General features: G+C 35.9%; 1 long non-coding RNA gene and 1 pseudogene across 2 annotated transcripts in view; one reads left to right on the plus strand and one right to left on the minus strand.

Annotated features, from left to right (window-relative positions):
- The window catches only part of LOC141514840 (uncharacterized), a 139,558-nt gene that overhangs the window by 56,588 nt on the left and 62,838 nt on the right, over window positions 1–20,132 (plus strand). The gene's annotated exons all lie outside the window — the stretch shown is intronic.
- LOC141514832 (POU domain, class 5, transcription factor 1 pseudogene) lies at window positions 8,027–9,071 on the minus strand (annotated as a pseudogene).

The raw sequence follows: 20,132 nt of genomic DNA on the forward strand, positions 1-20,132 counted from the left end.
TCTTATGGTTTGATCTTGTCATTTCTTATACTTTATGTTTGTTCTTTAAGGATATGATTTCTCTCTCTTCACACCCAATTTGCATCAATGTACAACATGGAAACAATGTAAAGACTGACAAATTGCTTTCTGTGGGGGGCTGGGGGGAGGGAAGTGAGATTGGGGGGAAAATTGTAAAACTCAAAATAAATAAAAGCTTTTTAAAAAAAATCTGGATTTAATTTAAGCCAAAATCTATTCTGAAGGAACTAAGAACAGAGCCTGAGAGTTTTCTTCTTGTCAGTACCATTATGGTATATTACAACCTATCATGAAAAATATTTGGCATTAAAAATTTATTAGCTTTAGAGCTCCAAGAAAGTTCTGTTTATCTCAGTTTACTGTTCTGTAAGGGGATCATAATAAAATCCACTTCCCAGGGATGTTATGCTTGCAATAATTTGATATTAATAATAGTGTCCAAACCTAGTATATTAGTGAGATTTTATTGTCTGAGGGCTAAGTTGTTTTGGAATATTAAATATTTTTTGAGTTTCATTCAATATATCTATCAATCTATTCATTTAAACCATACTCGACATACTTCTGTTTATCGGTTGTTTCTTTTGAGATGTGTATAGATCTTCCTTTATATAGGCACACTGTAGTTGATTTGAGTTTAATATTCAGAATAACTTAGTAATTCACAATTGCTCTTCAAACAATATTACTGTTGCTGCATACATTGTTCTCTTGGTTATGCTCATTTTATTCTTATTTAAGGTGAGTCCACATTTTTCTAAAATCAACTCATTATTTTTATCATCATTTCTTACAGTATTATTCAGATCTTAATTCTTCTTATTAGTATCATTCCTGTTATCTAGACTCTAGGATTATGTATCTGATTGGTGAACAATAGATCTAGAGTTCTGCATAGTATGGCATCATTTGTGAAGCTTTCAAGAAACTAAAGTTACTTTTGCCTTTTGAAGTATCAGAAGAAAACTCCAGTGGAGAAGAGAAGATCATATGGCCAATAAATAACAAAATGAACATCTGATTTCTAGATTAGTTCTCTTTCCAATAAACATTTGGTGAGTTCCTTGGATCAAAGACTGAATTCCAAGAAGACAGTAGCTAACATAAAGAGCTTTCCAATTTGCCAATTGCTTTACATTAGTTATATCATTTCATCCTCACAACAACCCTGTAGGGAAGTTACTATCAATATCCACGTATACTGTTAAATATACATAGAGGAAATAGGCTCAGTTTAACTATTCAAATTACATGTGGAATTTGAATTTAAGTCCTTCTGATTCCAAATCCAATACTGTTAACCCTATGACCACAATAGCTCTTTCTTGATTTTCAACACACAATAATGCCACTTATCTATTAGATTTGTGTTTGGATAATGCAAATTTTAATCAGGAAGACAAATCTACAGTAAAATTCAAAACAATGACATTATTTGGAGATTTTTTTTACTATTTAGAATCATTCACACCATGTCCTCCCTCTATTAGGAGACTTGAATATTAAAAAATTTTTCATTTCAAGGACCAGTCTAAACTATATAAAACATTTAGCTTTTAACCCACAAAGACATTCTAAGTTGTTTCTTCAAAATCAGAAGGACAAGAGAAATATCACATCATTTTTTGTAATGTGTCCCCTTAGGGACTTGTGGAAGACTGCAATGATTTTTTCAGATTTTTTTTCCTCTCATGATATTTTACCCAAACATCATCTTAATTATTATATTATTTATTAATGTAATTATTACATATCACAATAGCACCACCTATTGGCCTTTGCTATCTATTGCCTTATATTATTTGCATCACATTTAGCTCCCATTTTAACTTTTATTTTCATCATTTTTATTAAGTACCTACTATGTGCAAGGTTGGAATTGCCTAGTTTAGGAAAGTAGCTTCACTTGGTATGAAAGTGCATTTTAAAAATAAATTATTTTCAATAAGCAGATTTGAACTTGGAAGAGACTTTGGAAATCACTCAATTTTACAGCTAAGGAAGCTGATGACTAGAAAGACTGATTTATTCAAGTTGGCACAGTACTAACATTCTAATGAAGGTCTGCTGATTGCAAAGCCAGTATTCTTTCCACTGCAGGCTTCCTGATTAATTTCTTCTTAGAAATAAAGAAGTGAATAAGGATAAATGTACATCTTTTTTCTTATTAGTTCTCATTTATGCAAATTTTCTAAATTAGTCATCTACATATTATACAAAACAGTTTTCTCTTTTATAATGAAGCAAAATCTAATTTTATTTCTGTCATTGTTAAGTCATTTTTTTTCAGTCATGTTCGACTCTATGTAAACTCATTGACAAAAATATTAGAGAGTTTTGTCATTTTATAGAACTGAGGCAACTGGGTAAAGTGACTTGTCCAGCTAGGGAAATATCTAAGACCAGATCTGGAAGATGCATCTTATAACTCAATTCCAATCCTCCATCCAAGGTACCACCTAATTCCCTCCAAAATAGAATAAGTGAAATTAAAAAATTGGGTCTGATTCTTAGTTCTCCCACTGAGATCCTATGTGACAAGGAACTTCTGAACTTCAAAATTCTCATTTACAAAATAGAGATAATGTATTATCCTTCTTTCTGAGTTGTTAAAATAAAAATATAATATATATAAAACACTATATAAATATAATTTGATATTAATGTTTTTTCATCAAATTAAGTTATATTAAAATTTTTTCTCAAGAATAGTTAGTTACTTCATTTCCATATGAAATATCTGTATTTTTGGCTATTGTGGGGGCACCTGATGTAGTCACTCTTTCAGAAAGCCAATGAAAACAGTAACTCCACCAAGATTAAGACATATACTATTCACATGTCTTAAGACTTTGTGGTTTTACTTATGAAGATATTCTATACTCCCTACATAGATGCAGCTCATAACCCCTTAACACTTCTTCACTTTCCATAGACATTAAATTTTATCCTTTATCCTATTGCCTCTTACTTTGTTAGATTATTAATTCCTTCTAATCTGCCATGCTAATCCCTATTAAAGTGTTAAACTAAAGTCAGCACTAACCAAATGACCAAAGAGCCACAGCAGCTCTGTAACTGCTGATAATGAAAAAAAAGAGCTCAAGACCACAGTAATTCCTAAAAATAAAAATAAGTCAGAACTAAATAAAACTAAAGAGCTAACAGTGTTTATAAGAAAAAAAGGCTTCTGTATTCTGTTAAAAGAGGAAAACTAGATAGGTATGTCTCACTCCTTCCCCTTCCCCAGACCCCCTTTTCACTTGTAGGAGACCTGTGTTGGTGTAGACAAATTTCAATACTTATACCAAGTGATAATGAGGGGTAAAAGCAATGATAAGAGGAATTTGACTCACAGCAGGATTTCATTATTGGAATATAGATACTACAGGTCCAAGCTCAGAGAGCCCTGATGCTGTTGTGGAACAATTCTGGAATTTTGCTGTGGCTGAGATCATCCAGAGGGTAAGAGCAGAAGATTGTTGTTAAGTGAAACTCGGGGACAGTCTGCTTGCTGGGTCTTAACTCCAGAAAATAGGATGTTTCCCAATAGTAGTAAGAGAAGAGTAAAAAAAGAGAGGGGGTGGTCTTAGCATGGGAATCCTGACACCATTAATAAGATAACAGGTTAAACATCCAATGTTTTGGTTTTCTGTTTTAAGGGGGGAATATAGTACTCCATTTAGGCTAAAGAAAATATCATATGATATTGGGAATTGGGGTTACTTGGACCATCTGATGGCAGGATATGTTTTTGGATTATGTTCCTTCATTTGTCTTGGAGTCTCCTCAAGTCCTTGAAGAAGTGACTTGAAAATGGAGATATGGGAGTTGCTGATACTCCCAGGGCACAAGTGTAAGGACATTTCTAAATTAAGATTGGCATAAAATTCTTTCTAGTTTGGGCTTGGGAAGTTTCTCTGCTTATAAGGTAACAGTGGGAAATCTGAAACTTATCTGTTGCTCCTGGCTCTATTCGTTTTTTTGAAGATTTTATTTTGAGTTTCACCATTTTTTCCCTTACAATTTTTCCCCTAATCTTACTCCCTCTCCCTACCCCCAACAGAAGGCAATTTGCTAGTCTTTACATTGTTTCCATGTATACATTGATCCAAATTGAATGTGATGAGAGAGAAATCATATCCTTAAGGAAGAAACATAAAGTATAAGAGATAGCAAGATCAGACAATACGATGTCACATTTTTTCCTAAATTAAAGTTAATAGTTCTTGGTCTTTGTTCAAACTGGATAAGGATAGTATTCGCCATTGCAGACAACCCCAAATTGTCCCTGATTGTTGCACTGATGGAATGAATGAGTCCATCAAGGTTTATCATCGCACTCATATTGCTATTAGGGTGTACAGTGTTTTTCTGGTTCTGCTCATCTCATTCAGCAACAGTTCATGCAGATCCCTCCAGGCTTCCCTGAATTCCCATCCCTCCTGGTTTTTAATAGAACAATAGTATTCCATGACATACATATACCACATTTTGCTAAGCCATTCCCCAATTGAAGGACATTTACTTGATTTCCAATTCTTTGCCATCACAAACAGGGCTGTTATGAATATTTTTGTACAAGTGATGATTTTAACCCTTTTTCATCATTTCTTCAGGGTATAGACCCAGTAGTGGTATTGCTGGATCAAAGGGTATGCACATTTTTGTTGCCCTTTGGGTGTAGTCTGGCTCTACTCTTCATGTCTATCATGTCAGCCTAACTAGGTCTGATTCAAGTCATTGTATACTGAGAAGATTCTTACTCAAAAGGTAAAGGAAACAAATACCTGCCTTCAGCATCTGAGATAGGGAGCCCTATGCTTCCAGCATTTCTTTTAATGCTTCCATGGCAGTCACTTTAAGTCACATTTTAATGACTTGCCTTGCAAAATAGATGTATGGTGAAATGGTCAAAATTCTTTAGTTTCCAATATCTTAAAATTACATAATTTTAGAGTTGTAAAGGTTGCTTAAAGAGCATCCAAATCAAATCCCTTCATTTGCCAGGAAAGTTAACTGAGGTGCAGAATGAATTTGCTAATTAATTAGAGTAGACTCCAGATTCTTGAATCCTGACCAGTGCTCTTCCTTCATACACGATGCTTCATCATCATTTCCCTCTAGGACTGGATAATTCTGACAATGCTTTGATTTATCACAATTTTTTAAATCGTCCTTTATACAGTTATCCTTTTTTCACTGTCTCTTACTTGAATTCCTGTTAATTACATTTGGTTTTGGTTTTATTTTCTATTAGAATTGTGTATATAGTGTCCCAAAAGTCTTAGGACAATCATAACTTTAAAACCTATTTTATGCTATTATAGTTTAAAATTGCCGTAGGATTTTTGGGACACCTGGCATATGTGCTGAAATTACACACATTCACACATACATGCATAATTATATATGCATGTGTATACATACACAGTACATGGCTTAATGTACACATACAGACTTTTTTCTTAAAGTTATTAAACATTTTATGTGATAGATATGGTGTAAATAGTTTTAAAATATTACTTCATTTGATCTTCACAATAACCTTAAAAATGTGTCTATAGATATATAGATTAATCTCTCTATATATCTCTCTATATATTCTATAGCAACATGAAAGTTAGCCAATCAGATCAGGAGAATAGAAAAAAAGTAAAAACCTGGGTATGGAGGTTAATAAAAAAATAGAACCTTTCAACAAGATAAAATCCTTGTTATATTGCCTTTGAGAAATTTAGTGTTTTTAATGAATTTAAATTTTCCTCTTTGTTTTACCATCTTATTCTTCTGGTGATGCTTTATGTTTATGAACCATTGGATAGTACAGTCTTCAGATCACCCAAAGGATAATGGAGAAGTGCATGGTGGTCATGACTAGATTATAACATACTACCTAGATGACTGACTAGAAAAAAAAGAGGTGCCAATCATAAATATCAAAAGTGAGGACTAGTGAAGGAAAGCCTGGATGTTTTATTGATATTCAATCATTACCAAAAGATAAGGGAGGAAGATATCTAGCAGTTTAGTTGTATCCCCTGTGAAGGATTTACATAAATTAAGGCTGCATAGGATGGATAATAAAAGAGTTGCAATCTTTATCTTTGGATGTACCCATATTGAGAAGTTGAAAAGTAATCCACTTTTTCCATTTTTTTCTCTAATTACTTCCCTACATGAATCTTTTCCTCTAGCTAGATTAGTCTCATCCAGTGCCTCAAAAATATTCCTCATACCTAAATCTTCATTCTGTATCCCAGTTTTGGGCTATATTCCATTCAAATCTCCTCCATCCTTCAGAGTCAACTTCATCACATTTCTTTTAAAAGAATAATGAAACCTTCCATTTGTATGGCCCTTTCAGATTTATAGATCACTTTCTTCTTACTAGTCCTCTGAGATAGAAAATGTAAGTATCATTTTTCCCATTTTATAAATGAGGAAGCTGATTCAGAGAGAAGTTATCACTCAACTTATAAATCCTAGATATGACTTGAAGTCTTTTAAAAATTATTTATTTATTTATTTTCACATTACTGCAATAATCTTGTTGTGAAAGTAAACATAAACCACCCTCCCTCCCCAAAAGTTAGAGAAACCTCAAGAGAAATAAAGTGAGAAGGGGAAAAAAAGTGAGCTTCATTCTGTGATCAGATACCATTGGCTCTTTCTCTGGCATGGGTTGTATTCTTTAACATAAGTCCATCAGAGAAGTTACTTCAATATTTTTTCCCACAGTTGATACTGTTAACTGTATTTCCTTCAATTCCATCTCTCCTCATTCCCATTTATTCTATTCTCTCTCTCCTTTCACGCTGTCCCTCCTCAGAAGTGTGTTGAATCTATCTACTGCCTACCCTCTTCCATAATCTTTCCTCTTTTCTACCACCTACACCCTCTCTCTGCCCCCCACCCCCACCCTGGTCCCCTTTTGTCCATCCCTTTCCCCCTCCTTTTCCTCTATGGTGAGATAGATTTCTATACCCAATTGAGTGTATATGCTACTTTCTTTCTGAACCATTTCTGATGAGAATGAAGGCTCATTCATTCCCCCCCCTCACCTTCTTTACCTTCCACTCCATTTGCAAAAACTTTTTCTTGACTTTTACATGAAATATCTTAGCCCATTCTACCTCTCCTTTCCCTTTCTCCCAGTACATTCCTATTTCACCCATTGATTCCATTTTCATAATATATTATACTATTGTTTTCAGCTCCCTCCTGTGCCTTGTCTATATATGCTCATTTGAACTGCTCTTATAAATGAGAAGATTCACATGAGTTTTCAGTATTTTTTTACCCAAGCAGTAATACATGCAGGTCAACATCATTAAACCCCTCATAATTAGCCCTTCCTATTCATCCTCACTATGTTTACCCTGAGTCCTGTGAAGGATCAAACTTTCAACAGGAAAATTTGAAAGCCCCCCTATTTCATTGACTATTCATATTTTACCCTAGAACAGGATGTTTAGTTTTGTTAGGTGATTGATTCTTGTTTTTTTCCCTTTTGAAACTTTTTTAATTGATAATTTATTTTTCCAAATACATGTTATGAAAGTTTTTTGGCATTCATCCATATGCTTATGTATATATATATATATATATATATATATATATATATATATATATATATATATATATATTATTGAATGGTTGAAGCAAATGTTTAATTTGGAGGGGTCAGAGGGGAGGACCCAATAGAGGTCTTTAAATATTCGAAGGGCTTTGATTCAATATGACTTGCTTAAGATTGTTTTATTTAAGAGTCGGGAGATAAAAAAGATGTGGAACTAATAAACAAATTTTCCAACTTCCCCCCACCCATTCCCCCTGAAAAATGTGTTTATGAATCTCTGAAATGTTGATCTCATTCTTCCCTGCTCCTAAATACTCCCAGGATTTAGAGAACTTAATTGACCAACTTCCAGACCTCATAATATTTTGTTGAGTTCCTCATTTCTATTCTCTAACCTTCTCTGTCCAAGGATGGACTAGCCCTTCAGCTTGAGTGCATGTTAGAGCCCAGAGGGGTAACAGGGGGGAGGGGAAAATGCATCCCCCTCTGTGAAAGGAGCTGGGGAATAAAGAGTAGTGAAATGAGAGGTCCCGTAGCTGGGATGACTGAAAGGAGGGCCTGGAGGTAGGGGAAAAGGCATAAGTCCCCAAGGGAAGGAGCCAGTTGCCTCACAATCCTCTCGGTGTGAATTGCTGTTGCTTTGCTTGCCCTTCTGGCGCCGGTTCTAAAACCAAACCCAGACAACATCTTTGTCAAGGCCCACCTGCTCAGCAATATTGCTAATCTGCTGAAGTGTGGGTTTGGGACACTGGAGAAACACGTTCTCCAAGCTTCCCCGAACTCCATTCTCGATGCTTGTGCGTTTCCTCTTTCTGGCTTGTTGAAGGACTGTCTCAGCCTTGCACATCTCCTGGAGGTGGTTCTTGTCCTCAGCTGCTTCTAGCCACTTCTGTAGCAGAGGTCGGAGTTTACACATGTTCTTGAAGCTAAGTTGTAGGGCCTCAAAGCGACAGATGGTGGTCTGGCTGAAAACCTTCCCAAAGAGTGCCCCCAAGGGGATGCCCACATCAGCCTGGGTATAACCCAGAGTGATCCTCTTCCGCTTTAGCTCCTTGGCAAACTGCTCCAGTTGCTCTGGGGAAGGGTCTCCTGTGGCTGCTCGTCTCCAGTCTCCGCTGGTTCAGGCTTGGAGACTCGGGCAGCGGCGCGGGGCTCCGGAGCGGGGCTCCGGGGGGGCTGCCCTCGGAGGGGCTCTCAACCCGGGCTCCTGTGTCGCCGTAGGCTGCAGCAATCTCCTGCGCAGGTGGAACTCTCGCTCCCACGCTGGGCTGAGGTTTCACAGAAGACACCCCCTCCCCACATTTCGTACCAATGGCACGGGGCCATTCCCCACCGCCGGCCCCGGTCCAGTTCCAGTCCCTCCGGGTGGGCCTTGGAAGCCCGGCCAATTCCACGTAGGCTCTGACCCTCCTGCCCCGCCACCACCTGGGGGTGGCGAGAAATATTCAGGAGTCAGGTGTCCGGCCATGCCGAAGCGGGGTCCCCCTACCCGGGGATACTTATGTATATTTTTAAGTTACAAAATTTCCTTCCATCCTCCCTTCCCAGCCCCCTCCTCTCAGTGGTGAGCGGTCAAGTTAATATTGTACCTACACATTTGTGTTAAACATTTTTACAGATAAATCATTTTTAGTATGAGGAATTAGGATTAAGGGAAAGAAATACATAGGAGATTTTTTAAAAAAGTGAATGTAGTGTTCATCAGATTTTCTGAAGGATTTTTAAAATTTTGTTTTATTTTTCTTCCTCTGGATGGGGTTAACATTATCTACAGCTGGTCAGCTCTCTGAACTGTTGAGAGGAACTGCATTTATCAGGGTTGATTATCTTACAATGCTGCTGTTAATGTTTATATTGTTCTCTTGGTTCTGCTCTTTTCGATCAGCATTAGATCTTGTAATTCATTCTATGATTCTCTAGAGCCTGACCATTTATGTTTTCTTATAGAATGGTAGTATTCCAAAATATTCATGGATCATAACTTGTTTAGCCATTCCTTAATTAATGGACATGCCCTCAATTCCCAATTCTTTGCCACTATAAAAATGTTGTTTATGAATATTATGGAACATGTGGAACTTTTCCCTTTTTTTTGGTTTCTTCTGGATACAGGAATTGCTGGGTCAAAGGGTAGGAAGAGTTTTATTGCTCTTTGGGTATAGCTCCATATTGCTCCCCAGAAAGGTTGGATTACTTCACAACTCCACTAGGAATGTATTAATGTCCCAATCCTCCCACAACCTTTCCAATAATTTTTGTTAAATAGTGAGCTCTTTTTGTCATCTTAGCCAATGTGAAAGGTGTGAGGTGATACCACAGAGTTGTTTTAATTAGCATTTCTTTAATCAATAATAATTTGGGGAGCCAAGATGGCGACAGGAGAAGAGCCTCTCCTAGGTGTTCTCCACTCCATGGTGTTAGAGGGGCAGCGGGCCAGAGTGAAGAAACTTCAGTCTCCCATAGGTGGTGCCTGGGAGCCTTGGCTCAGGGCCGCGGGGGCAGTTTCCTGGTCTACACCCTGGGAAACACCGGGCACAACTGGAGGATCAGCAGAGTGGACCTCTGCTGGAGCAAGCGCAGGAAGCCCCAGGCCCTCACAGTAGTTGTGGCAATTAGTGCAGTCAGCTCAGCAGCAGTGGCCTCAAGGCAGCCCAGATCCAAAAAATGGAAGCAGACATGGAGCCAGTAGGCGGAGCAGAGCCTGTAAGCAGGAGCCCCCAGGCAACTGAGCCTTGAGTGCTCAGTCCACCAAAGGTAGGGGAATGGAGAGAGACTTCAGAGGTCTGTTCTCTGTACCTGTAACAGGACTCTGGGGCTCTGACCACATTCAGATCTTGATCATAGTCTAGGTCCCCCCCCTTAGAACAGCCCCCCCCACCTCAGCCCAGTGGCAGAGGGGTGCACTTGTGGTTATTCACAGACCAGGAAGGAAGTCAGAGCTTCACACACTGAGATCCTTGTGGGTGGGTGAGGTGTCTTAATAATACTCAAAAGCTCAGGAAGCATCACAAAACCAGGCACAGGCTGGAGAAATTAATAAACAGAGAAAAAAGAGAAACACCATTGAGAAATACATTGTCTATGATCCCAAGAAGGAACAAAATACTCAATCTGAAGATGAGAAAGTATAAGCTCCTGTATCTAAAGACTCCAAGAAAAAAGGAAATTGGACTCAGGCTATGATAGAGCTCAAAAAAGATTTTGAAAATCAAGTAAGGGAGATAAAAGAAAAATTGGAAAAAGAAATGAGAGAAATTCAGGGAAAAAACATGAAAAAGAAGTCAGCAGCTTAGTCAAGGAGATCCAAAAAAATGCTGAAGAAAATAACGTTAAAAACCAACATAGGTCAAATGGATAAAACAGTTCAAAAAGTTATTGAGGAGAAGAATGCCTTAAAAAACAGAATTGGCCAGATGGAAAAAGAGATAAGAAAGCTCTCTGAGGAAAACAAATCCTTCAGATGGAAAATGGAACTAAAGGAATCTGATGATTTTATGAGAAGTCAAGACACAATACTTCAACACCAAAAGAATGAAAAATTAGAAGAAAATTTGAAACATCTTATTGAAAAAACAACTGATCTGGAAAACAGATTCAGAAAAGATAATTTAAAAATTATTGGGATACCTGAAAGGCATGATCAGGAAAAGAGCCTTGACCTCATTTTAAAAGAATTCCTACTGGAAAATTGCCCAGATATGCTAGAAGCAGAGGGTAAAATAGAAATTGAGAGAATCCTCTGATCTCCCCCAGAAAGAGATCCAAAAAAAATAGCCCCCTGGAATTTTATAGCCAAGTTCCAGAACTCTCAACTCAAAGAGAAAATATTACAAGCAGCCAGAAAACCACAATTCAAATATTGGGGCACTGCAGTCAGGATCACACAGGACTTAGCAGCAACTACATTAAAAGCTCATAGGGCTTGGAATATAATATTCCAGAAGGCAAAAGAGCTTAGAATGCAACTGAGAATCAACTATCTAACAAAACTGAACATCCTCTTCTGGGGAAAAGATGGACTTTCAATGAACCAGGAGAATTTCAATTGTTCCTGTTGAAACAGCCAGAGCTGAACAGAAAGTTTGACCTTCAAATACAGGATTCAGGTGAAGCATAGAGAGTGGAGGAGAAGGGTAAAATATGAGGGACTTAATGATGATGAACTGCATGTATTCCTGCATAGAAAAATGACACTGACAATACTCATATGGACCTTCTCATTTAATAGAGCAGGTAGAAGGAGCTTATATAGATGAAGCACAGGAGAGAGACGAATTTGAAGATAAATATATTGTAAAAATGGAGTCAATGGATAAAAGGGAAATGTAATGGGAATAAGAGAAAGGAGAGGTGGAATAGGCTAAGATATATATTGTACAATAAGATTTTGTTAATTGCAATGAGCTATTGCAATGATATAAAAGGGGAGGAAGGTGAGGGGGAATGAGGGAACCTTCACTTTCATCAGAGGTGGTTTGGAGAGGAAATAGCATATACACTCAATGGGGTATAGACATCTAGAGTAAAAAGGAGAGAAGGGGGACAGGGGAAGGGGAGATGTGAGTGATGGAGCAGAGGGTGGATCATAGGGGAGAGTGGTCAGGTATAACACATTTTCTTTTTTATTTCTTGCAAGGGGCTGGGATTGGGTGGTTTGTCTGGGACCATGGGGCCAGGTGGTTGCTGGGTCTTAGGGATGGTATGTGGGCTTGGGGCCTTTTGGCCCAGGGCTGGTGATCAGTCTGCTACACCACTCAGTTACCCTCCCTACAGCACATTTTAGAAGAGGGACAGAGTGAAAGGAGAGAGAAAATATAGTATATGGTAGTGGGGAGGTATGAATGGAGGGAGTTGTGATTGGTGGCAGCAATGGTGGAAAAATATGGAAATAGCTTTTGTGATGGACTTATCATAATGAATGTGATCCACCTGAGACAGAGCTTGTAGTGTTGGAATACAGACTGAAGCACATTTTTTTCTTTTTCCTTTACTTTTCTTTTTCATGAACATCTATATTCTTTGGGGGGAAGGGGGATATTATGTTTACTCCTTTTTAGCTTTTTTTTATGGGGTTAAGTGGCTTGCCCAAGGCCACACAGCTAGGCAATTATTAAGTGTCCGAGACCAGATTTGAACTCAGGGAAACCTGACTCCAGGGCCGGTGCTCTATCCACTGTGCCGCCTAGCCACCCCTATGTTTACTCTTAAGCAAGGGTAGTTTAGTAATTATAAAAAAATCATTTGTACAAAAATAAAAATAAATAAATTAAAATAAAATAATGATTTGGAGCATTTTTGTATGATTAATGTAGTTTAATTTCTTTATTGGAAAGCTGTCTATTCATATCCTTTGCTCATTTATCAATTGGGGAATGACTTACAAATAAATTTGATGCAGTTCTTTAAATATTTTAGAAAGGAGACTTTTATCAGAACTCCTATTTGTGAAGATTGTTTCCCAGCTTTCTGCTTTCCTTCTAATTTTGACAGCATTGATTTTATAAGTGCAAAACCTTTCTAATTTAAGACAGCCAAAATCATATGTTTTGCAGTTTATAATGTTCTCTATTTCTTGTTTGCTCATAAATTTTCCCCTTTCTATAGATCTGATAGAGTATTTCTTGGTCTATTGATTTATCTATGATGTTGCCCTTTATCTCTAAATTCTGTACCTATTTTTACCTTAATTTGGTTTAATGTGTGAGATGTGGGTCTATGCCTAGATTTTGCCATACTGTTTTCCAGTTTTCTGTACAATTTTTGTCAAATAGTGAGTTCTTATCACAAAATCTGATGTCTTTGGGTATGTTAAACAGTAAATTGTTGCAGTCATTTATTGCGATTTCTTTTGAACCTATCCTCATCCACTGATCCATTACACTATTTCTTAACCAGTACCAGGCAGGTTTTATTACTGCCACTTTATAATATAGTTTTAGATCTGGTAGAGCTAAACATTTTTTTTCATCATTTCCCTTGCTATTCTTGACCTTTAGGTGCTCCAGATGAATTTTTATACTATTTTTTTCTGGCTTTGTAAAATATTTGGTAGTTTGATTGTTGTGACCCTGAATAAGTAATTTAATTTGAGTAGAATCGTTGTTTTTTATTTTATTAGCTCGACCTAATCACAAGCATGTTCTTAATTATTGACATGTTTCCAATTATTTGAATCTGCCTTTATTTGGGTGAGAAATACTTTATAATTTTGTTCACACAGTTTCTGGCTTTGTCTTGGGAGGTAGACTCCCAAGTATTTAATATTGCCTCAGTTACTTTAAATGGAATTTCTCTTTCTATTTTTTGTTCTTGGGCTTTGTTGTTCATATTATATATCTCTATCTCGATCTCTATTTCTATCTCTATCTCTATCTCTATCTCTATCTCTATCTCTATCTCTCTCTATCTCTATCTCTATCTCTATCTCATCTATTTATCTATCTATCTACATATATATAAAATTGCTGATGATTTATATAGGTCTATTTTATATCCTGCTACTTTGATGAATTTGTTAATTGTTTCAAGGAGTTTTTAAAATTATTTTTTGGATTCTCTAAGGATACCGTCATATCTGCAAAGAGTGAAAGCTTTGCTTCCTCATTGCCAATTCTGTTCATTCTAGATTGTAATACAAACTCTTTTTACCTTTCAGGATATCATATTCCAAGGCTTATGAGTCCTTAATGTAGATTCTGTCAAATATGTATAATCCTGACTGTAGTACCATGGTAATTGAATTGTTTCTTTCTGGGTGCTTGTTGTATTTTCTCTTTGACCTGGGAGTTTTGGAATTTGGCTATAATATTACTGGGAGTTTTTTGGGGGTGGGAAATCTCTTTCAGAAGGTGATTGGTGGATTCCCTCCATTTCTATTTTACCCTCTTCTTCTAGGATATCAGGGCAATTTTCCAGTATTATTTCTTGAAAAATGAAGTCTAGGCTCTTTTTATGGTCATGACTTTCAGGTAGCCCAATAATGTAAATTATCCCTTCTGATTCTGTTTTCCATGTCACTTGTTTTACGATGAGATATTTCACATTTTCTTCTGGTTTTTCATTTTCTCTTTCTAAAATTTTTTTCTTGATTTCTCACAAAGTCATCAGCTTCCTTTAGCTCCATTCCACATTCGAAGGAGTTATTTTCTTCAGAGAGTTTTTGTATCTCCTTTTCCATCTGGCCAATTCTGCTTTTTATGGCATTCTTCTCCTCATTGACCTATGGACTGCTTTTTTCCAATTTGCCTTAAACTGGTTTTCAGCATGATAATTTCTTTGACTTTTTTTTGTATCTCCTTCACCAAATTGCTGGCTTGATTTTCATGATTTTCTTGCATTGCTCTCATTTCTCTTCCCAATTTTTCCTCTATCTCCCTTACTTATTTTCAAAATCTTTTTTGAGCTCTTCCAAAACCTGAGATCATTTCCTATTTTTCTTGGAGACTTTGGATTCAGAAGCTTTGACTTTGCCATCTTTTTTTTTTTTTGCAAGGCAATGGGGTTAAGTGGCTTGCCCAAGGCCACACAGCTAGGTAATTATTAAGTGTCTGAGGCTGGATTTGAACTCAGGTACTCCTGACTCCAGGACCGGTGTTCTATCCACTGCACCACCTAGCTGTTGCAACTTTGCCATCTTTTGAGTGTATATTGTGATCTTCCATGAGAACAAAGTAATTTTTTTATGGTCAGATTCTTTTTTTTCCAGTTGTTTGCTCCTTTCCCCAGCCTATGACTTGATTTTAACAAACTTCCAAAGTTTTTGGGGACCCCCCCCCCAGGGACCTTAATTCTTCCAATATTTTATGAGAAGTTCTGACTGCTTTCCTGGCCTGTGCTTTGGTCTGTGGATGATTACAAGCTCTCCCCTCTGCCTAGGAACTGTGAAGAGGAACCCTGCTCCTCTATGGTAGTAAAGGGGCTCATACTGTGACCTGGATCTGAGAATGGGCAAACAGGATAGTAGAGAGACTGATGCAGTCTTTCCCCATCCCCTTACTCTCTATAGGCTGAGTGCTCTGGAAGTAGCTGCTGGTTGGTTCTACAGGTTTCTGGGGTGGGGATGCCCTGAGGCCTTCACTGGCCTTGGCTCTGTGCTCACTCTGATGCAGCAGAGTTCTCCCACTGACCCTTCAAGTCATATCTATCAATTGCTGGGCCAAGAGGCCTGGAAACCGCACCTGCTGCAATGAACCCAAGTGCCTCCAGGGACCCAGGCACCCTGTGGGCGGTTCCTGGAAGGTTGGAACTAGGTGTGGTTGCAACCTGGGCTGTGCTGAAGCTCTTTCCAACCATAGCCCCAGTTGGATAGACCTTTCCCACACATCTACCAAATTGTCTTGGCCTGGAAAATTGTTTCACTCAGTCTTTCTGTGGGTTTTGCCACTCTAAAGTTTGGTTAGAGTCATGATTTTATGGCATTGGAATTTTCTGGGAAAGATCTTCTGGGAATTCCTGCCTCCATGTTGCCATATTAGCTCTGACTCCAACTTGAAGTCTTTTAAATTTTTATTTATTTTATTCTAAACTTAATAAAAAAAGCATTTCTATAACAAAGTAGACTAAGAAAAGAAAGATGAAATGATGAAGAATGAAATGAGAAATCAAGTCTTCAGACTGCAGGACCATGACACATTTCACTACATTAAACAATTTCTTCACTATTCTATTCCTTTATGATCTAACAGTCCATTTCCTCACTCACAGTATATGTGAACATATTTATTCATCACAGGATCATAGCTATCTTATATAATTTGTGACTTTTTAAAACTGTTCCATCATTATTACCTTGGTGTTCTCCAATATATTCTAAGCTCTTTTAGAGAACAAACATATTTTACATATCTTTGTATGTAAAAATCTACTAGCACATAACACAGAGTATAAATAAAATTGATCTAGGACACTTTCTAGCACCATGACCCTGGACAAAGGACTAAACTAATATTTTTCTCAGTTTCCTCAACCATAAAATAGAGACAATAACAATATCAATGCCCCATTTTTGAGGATTAAATGAGATTATCTTCATAAGATATTTAACATAATGCCTAGTATATAATAGGTACTTAAATACTGCCCCTACCTCAATAAATATTTACTGAATTAATGAATCAACAACATTGTAAGATGATGTATTTCAAAAAATAAGTATATGCTAGAGAATGGGGAGCCCATGGACAAATGTTTTCATTAGGATATCTAAATTTTAAAAAATCTTATTAAATGTTTTGGGATGGTTTATTTGTAAGAGATGTGGAAGTCATATGAAGGCTTGCTTTTTTTTAAGGGGTCTTAACTTTATTTTTTGTTTTGTCCAGAAATTGAGGTATCCCCCAAGATTCTGTCCTGGCATCTTGTTTCTTCTCTTTCTATATAGCTTTGCTTGGTAAACTCATCGGATCTCATGGATTCAATTATTATCTATAGGCTGATGATCAATCAATGAACTTTTATTAAGTGCTTACTTTGGACTAAGCATTGTGCTAAATTTTTGGTTCAGTGCTAATGATTCTCAGATCTAGTTGTTCAATCTCTCTCCTGATCCTTAGTCTCACAACTACAATTGATCTTGAACATCTTGAATTCTTAAAATGAACCTGCCCAAAAACCAAATGTACTTTTAAAAAAATTTTATATAAATATTTTATTTGCTTTTTTCAGCTGCATGCAATAGTAGCTTTTAACCAATCATTTTTTGTTGCAAGATTTTGAGTTTTGCAATTTTTCTCCCTTCCTCCTTTCTCTCCATCCAACCCCCAAAAGAAAGCAATCCTCTATAGGTTCTACATTTGTAGCCAAACTAAATACAGATCAAAATTGAAAGCATTGTGAGAGAAGAATCAGATTTAAAAGGAAGAAAGAAAACATCAGAGATAACAAAATTATATGATACACAAGACAACTTTTTAAACTTGAATATAATAAACTTTGGTCTTCATTTAAACTCCACAATATCTTATCTGGATATAGATAGTATTGTGCCATTGAAACCACCCCATGCTGTTGTCAATGTGTATAATGTTCATCTGGTTCTGCTCATTTCACTCAGCATCAATTCATGCAAGTCTTTGCAGGCTTTTCTGAAATTCAGTCACCCACATCCCCTCCAACATTGGCATTATCCTTTCTAGTCATATTGACCAATCTGAGAAGTGTGAGGAATTGCTTTAATATGCATTTCTCTAATCATTTAGATTTACAGCAATTATTCTATGGATAACTTTGATTTCTTTGCCTGAGAATTGCCTTTCCATCGCCTTTTACCATTTATTAATTGGGGAATGACTTGTTTGTTTGTTTTTTTATTAATTTGACTCAGTTCTCTATATATTTTAGAAGTGAGTCCTTTGTCAGAAACACTACTTGTCAAAATTGTTTCCCAATTTACTATATTTGTTTTAATCTTGGTTGCAGTGATTTTGTTTGTGCAAAAATTTTTCATTTTAATACAATCAAAATCATCCAGTTTGTTTTTTCTGATGCTCTCTACCTCTACTTTAGTCATAAACTGCACACCTTTCTATATATCTGACAGGTAAAATATTTCTTGTTCTCCTAATTGACTTATAATATTATCTTTTATGTCAAAATTCTGCACCCATTTTGACCTTATTTTGTTATAGGATGTGAAATTATGGTCTATTCTTAGCTTTTGTCATACTATCTTCCATTTTTTTCAGTGGTTTTTTTTATCAGAGAAAGAGTTCTCATCCCAGAAATTGGAATCTTTGAATTTATCAAAGAGCAGATTACTATTATCATTTCCTGCTGTCTCTTTTGCACCTTATCTATTCCACTGATCCATCACTCTATATCTTAGCCAGTACCAGACAGTTTTGATGACTGATGCTTTATAATATAATTTTAGATCTAGTATGACTAGGCTGCCTTTCTTTACATTTTTCACCAATTTCCTTTGATATTCTTAACCTTTTGTTCCTCCATATGAATTTAATTATTATATTTTTAGCTCACTAAAAGTAATTTTTTGGAAGTTAAATTAGTATGGTGCTAAATAAATAATATAATTTAGGCAGAATTGTCACTTTTAATATATTAGCTTGGCCTATCCATGAGCAACTGATATTTGCCTAGTTATTTAGATTTGATTTTCTTTGTGTGAAAAGTGTTTTATGGTTGTTTTCCTAAAATTTCTGAGTCTGCCTTGACAAATAGACTTCCAAGTATTTCATGTTGTCTGAAGTTATTTTAAATGGGATTTTGCTTTCTATCTTTTGTTGCTTTAGCCTGTTGGTAATACAAAGAAATGCTAAGGATTTCTGAGAGTTTATTTTATATCCTGTGACTTTGCTTAAGCATTTAATTGCTACCAGTAGTTTTTAGATGATTTTCTAGGGTTCTCTGGAAATACTATCATGTCATCTGTGAAGAGTGAGAATTTATTTCTTCATTACTGATTCTAATCCCTTCAATTTCTTTTTCTTCTCTTATTGCTAAAGTTAACATTTCTAATAGAATATTGAATAACAGTGGTGATAACAGGCATCCTAGTTTCACCAATGGTCCTGATGGGAATGCTTCTAATTTATTGCTTTTACATAAGATAAATACTATTTATCATTTTAAGAAATAATCCATTTATTCCTACACTCTCTAGTGTTTTTAGTAAGAATGGCTGCTGTATTTATCAAAAGATTTTTCAGCATCTTTTTAAATAATCTTATGATTTCTGTTAATTTGTTATTGATATGGTCAATGATAGTTTTCATAATATTGAACCAACCCTGCATTCCTGGTATAAATTCTTTTGGATCTCATAATGTATTATCATAGTGATAGTTTGTTGAATCTCTTTGTTAATATTTTATTTAAAATTTTTGAATCTATATTCATTAGGAAATTGGTCTATAACTTTCTTTCATTGTTTTGACTCTTTCTGATTTAGGAATCAATACCATATTGGTGTCCTAGAAGAATTTAGTAAAGTTCTATCTTCACATATTTTTTCAAATAGTTTATATAGATTTGGAACCAATTGTTCTTTGAAGGTCTGGTAGAATTCACTCATGATTCTTGTTGAATTTCTTTTTTCTGAGATAGGGTTATAGTATTTAATTTCTTCTTCTTTTAACTTACACAATTTATATTTTTGTAAATATTCACCCAGAATGCAAATATTTATTTCACCTAGATTATCAAATTTATTGGCATATAGTTTAGCAAAATAGTTCTGAATTGTTACTTTAATTTCCTCCTCATTGGTGGTGAATTCATCTTTTTTTTTTTTTTTGTTTTGGATACTAGTAGTTTGGTTTTCTTTTTTTAAATCAAATTAACCAAAGGTTTATCTATTTTATTGGCTTTTTCATAAAACTAATTCTTTGATTCTTTATTAGTTCAATAACTTTATTGCTTTCTATTTTATTAATTTCACTTTTAATTTTCAGAATTCCTTATTTGGTACTTAATTGGGGATTTTTAATTTGATCTCTCTCTAACTTTTTTAGTTACATGCTCTGTTCATTGATCTCTTTCTCTATTTTATCTGTGTATTTAGAGATGGATC

Source organism: Macrotis lagotis, chromosome 1 (assembly GCF_037893015.1).
Source record: "Macrotis lagotis isolate mMagLag1 chromosome 1, bilby.v1.9.chrom.fasta, whole genome shotgun sequence".
NCBI classification, from domain to species: domain Eukaryota; kingdom Metazoa; phylum Chordata; class Mammalia; order Peramelemorphia; family Peramelidae; genus Macrotis; species Macrotis lagotis.